This window comes from Atta colombica, unplaced genomic scaffold (assembly GCF_001594045.1).
Source record: "Atta colombica isolate Treedump-2 unplaced genomic scaffold, Acol1.0 scaffold126, whole genome shotgun sequence".
Taxonomy (NCBI): Eukaryota; Metazoa; Arthropoda; class Insecta; order Hymenoptera; family Formicidae; genus Atta; species Atta colombica.
In genome coordinates this window covers 5263815-5268271 of record NW_017259213.1, presented here as the reverse complement: position 1 = coordinate 5268271, position 4457 = coordinate 5263815, and the positions used below count along the sequence as shown (strand labels likewise).

General features: G+C 38.4%; 1 protein-coding gene across 1 annotated transcript in view; it reads left to right on the top strand.

Moving 5' to 3' along the window:
• The first annotated feature begins 735 nt into the window (after positions 1–735).
• The window catches only part of LOC108694968 (protein Wnt-5b-like), a 19325-nt gene continuing 15603 nt past the window's right edge, over positions 736–4457 (top strand). Inside the window, exon 1 of the mRNA XM_018204659.1 lies at positions 736–1730. The gene's annotated coding sequence lies outside the window, so the exon portion shown is untranslated. The remainder of the gene's footprint in view (positions 1731–4457) is intronic.

The window sequence follows — 4457 nt, the reverse complement described above, 5'->3', positions numbered from 1 at the left end:
AGAGAGAGAGAGAGAGAGAGAGAGAGAGAGAGAGAGAGAGAGAGAGAGAGAGAGAGAAGCGCGCTAGTTGAAGAGACCAAGAAGGGGTACGCGACGACCAGAGAGAGTGACAGAGATAGAGTGAACGAGGGGAGAGGAGCCGGAGGGAGAGCGAAAAGAGAGGGACCATAAGCTCGTGGACCCTGCCGTGATCATTCTGTACCAACACGCCGCGCCGATCGGTTTCGCAGCGTTCCCAGTGCCCTGCGATAACACCACGAGGAAGAGCAGCCGTTCTCCAACGAGGTCACTTCCGCGTCCCCCAATGAGGGAGAGTCCTCGTTGTGGAAGAGTCATCGGGTCATCAAATTGACGACATCTTTCTTCGACATTCTTGTTCTTGCCGCGAGATACGAGAACACCGCAGGACGAGCCTCGGGAAGTGCCCCCGGTGAAAGGTTGCCGCGAGAGTCTACTTGTTTTTTCTTTCATCTTCCGGGAGCTCTATTCCGCTGGGACCAGACTTCTTCGTTCCGACGATTCCAGCGAAGTCGCTGCGCGAAGCTATCGTTCTTTGATCGAGGAACACCGGTGATTCCCTGAAGAAGTTTTCATCCAGAAAAGGCGATGCCAGTCTAGGAGTCTGGCGAGATAAAAATCGGATAACGATCCTTAAGCTTGCTTGAGCAGAATCCCTCGTCCTGGATCGCGATTGTCATAGGTCACATTGACTTTGTCGCTCGTTGGAAAGGATTTAACAGAAAATCGGATTATGGTGAACCGACCATTGAAATGCTAAAGAATTTTAAGGATTTTTATGTACACGACGTACAAAAAGGAGCGTCGAATAATGCACCTCGGTAGCTCACTTTTATCTAGGAGGTTCGATCATCGGATGACAGGTTCTCCAGTGGAACACGAGCAACCATCTACAGGCGCATCCGAGCGGAACATATAAGTCGAGATATAAGTTTAACATCGAGATTCGTTGAAGCAGCAATTAACGCGACGCATTAAGGGTCGTAATCTTGGACGATTGACGTATCCTTAGAGCGGGATCTCGCGACCAGTTGTGCCGAACGGTGGTGGCGAAAGAGTTCGACGGAAATTATACCGTCAAGATTGTAATCACGCGCTCACGCGACCGCGCGAGCAGCTCGCCCAGGTGCGATCAGGTTTCGCTCCAAGAAGAAATCTCGCTCTTTCAGAGCATTCTCTACAGCGTCGCGCTACGCTGCACCGCGCCGTGTCGTGCCGGGAAAGAAGTCATCCAACATAAGAAGTGGAGCTACCCTCTTTTCCCAAGGAGACAATTCCATTGGTCCAATTCGCTCAAAAATAATCTTTGATACGGGAATTTACGATTACGAGTCGGAAAACCATACTGGGGAACAGAAAGAAGAAGGAGGCGTCGAGTAGCGCTCGATTTACGGCCCGATCCTCTTCACGCAATTCGAGAAACCAGGCTAAACCAATTATGCGAGACGGTGGATGTTATGGGTCGCAAAATGAGACGTGAAACGATGTGGAGTCGTATCATGCGAGGAAGGAGAGAAATGTTTCCGTTCAGAGGGCTATTTACGATTCAAAGGACGAGAACCTGTCACGGCGATTCTCGATAAGAAGGCAAGATCGATTCGCATCGTGATCGGTATTATCGCGGAAGGACGAGCGAGAGATACGGGATTATCTCCGACGAGCTGGGGTGCAATTATCTCTGAAACTTAACGACTGCGGCTTGCTTCGTTCCGGTGAGTAATTATTCAATTAAACGGCAACTCGCCGTGGGTCAGTTTAATATATAATGGGCAATCCGTCGTAATAAACGTCGCACGATTACTATTCTCTCAAGATAATAAACTTTCGAGAATCTGAACATTAAAAGCGCATTAATTTAATTATAAAATAATTAAATTTAATTGCTATTTAAATTATAAGACATAAAAGTTTGTAAGAATTTTATATCGTAGATATAATTTTTTATATACGCGCGTAGGCATTCATATAAAGATTATAATAAGCTTTAAAATTTCGTGGGAAAACTTTAAGCAGATCTCGCTGAATTCACGCGATAAAAGAAGAAAATATCATTTTTTTCGAATAGTCAGTAATTATTCATTATTATCTCACTATTATTCTCATTCTTTACATTCATCTTATTTTCATTCTTTTATTTTTTTTTCTATATATAATTATTAGTTCTAATTTTTATCACTGCATTAGACTGTACTAGAACTCTCTTTCTCGCTTTCGCTAAGTATCAACCATATCATCATATTTCATTGTAAGTACACTTTTCTAGTTCGGCCACATAAAATAGATCTATAGTATATTAAGAATTTTAAACACGACGATGTATTTATGAATACATCAAAATATAAAGAAAGTCAAAATCGGTCATATTTTTGAATGTTACAAATAATACATTATATATTCTTTTATTAAATCAATTTATTCCAGATATATATAATTGCGAGCCGACATTCGGATTCAACATAATCATTCTGAAACGCTAATAACCCCCCCCCCCCTAGATTAAATTAGAAAGAAAGAAAGAAAGTAAGAAATTTATTGCGAAAAATATTATATAATTTAATCTAAGGAGGATTATTAGTGTTTCAGGGTGATTGTGTTGAATTCGATGTTATCGACTCGCAATTATGTCTGGAATAAATTGATTTAATAAAAAAATATAAACTTTATCTATAATATTTTGTTTCATTTTACTTCAACTTCATTTTTAAATCCGTTTTTTTTTGTGGTTGAACTAATGTATACTTGGAACTTAAAGTAAGAATTTTACATTACAATTTTGGTGAAAGCGAGAAAAAAAGTTCTAATGCGATTTAGTGCAAGAATAAAAAATAAATCTTTTGTTCTTCTGCGTTACTTACTGTCTATCATAATTCATTTTCAGTTATATTTTAATTCATTTTTTGCATATTTCTAGAGAACTTCAGCGGAACTTTAAATAAACGTTTTAATTGTCACTCTGAAGAGTGAAATCTCATTTTTAAAGATTAAAATTGAGCCACTCTTTTTGAAGACTGGCTCAATTTTCACTCTTTAGAATGAGATTCCACTCCAAAGAATTTATAGAGAGTAATAACAGGAATAATTTGAATGCAATTATGCGTCTCTGAAAGCGCATTCACGGATGACTCTTATCTTACGTTTTATCGCAAGTTATTACTCTCCTCGTGTGTAATAAAAATTATAACAAGATCCTTTCTTGATGAAGAAACGTTCTGCGTGCCAGTCTCGCGGATCGAAACACACGTTCAAACAACTGTCAACTGTCGTAACAGGATCTCGTTAGCGGGCGGTCGATATAGTATACCTGATGACGGTGTACGGTGGCGGTCCGATACTCGACAAAAGCGACCGTCGAGATAAGCTTTCATCGGCGCGATCGCTCGCCCGCGTTGTGAGAGGGTCGCAACTTTAAGGACGCTCAACAACCCTTTCCGCTCAATCCTTTCACTTTCCAGCCATTGTTCGCGCACGTGATTCTAAATTTTAAATAACCTAATCGGCAGACGCATCAGATATCCCGAAATTGACCCATTCTGATATGAATCCGTGCTTCAAAAGAATGAATGTCGCGCGTGCAACGATAAAGGATTAACTCTTAAATACTATTAATATGTATGACTGGGATAATATTTTTCGTAATAAATTATATTTATAGTTTTTAAGATGCTTATTAGCAGCAAATCATTAACAGCTTTCTAAGATACTTATATTTGCAGTAATAATTAATTTGAAAGTAATAATTAATTTGAAATATTACTACTTTAGTTTCAAGTTTAAGTTTAGGACTGTATTTCAAGACCACCAAATAATCGCATAATTAGCTTAAACTGGAACATAAATTCACAAGAAATATTATTAAGGACGAAAAACTGAATATGGCATTTTTTATTTTGGTATATATTCTTGTAATGTTTATGTAATGTTTATGTATACACGAAAAGAATGATTTTGAAGTATCTAAAAATTTATTATTACATATAGATTTAAAAATAATTCTGTTGGATCATCAAAATAATTACGTAGAAATTTCAAGCATGCTAAACAATTCTGTAAAGTTTCGACATATTTTTAGCAACCAATTTCACATAATTGTTTTGATGATCTAACAAAATTATTTTCAGATTTTGTGACATTTTGTATCTATGATTAAATTTTTAGATATTTTAACAAAATTTACAATATTCATTTCGTATATAAATCGTGACTTTCTAAGGAAAAATATTTCTGAACGTGCCGGAATTTTCTCATTTAAAATCGAATTTCCCGTTCGGTCCCGAGGCAATGCCTCGTCGTTAGATTTCATCCGTAACGTAATTGACGTAAAAAATTGTATCTCTCGCAGACAAAGATTATTGGATTCCCGGAGAGATATCACCGCAAAGAAAGAGAGAGAGAGAGAGAGAGAGAGAGAGAGAGAGAGAGAGAGAGAGAGAGAGAGAGAG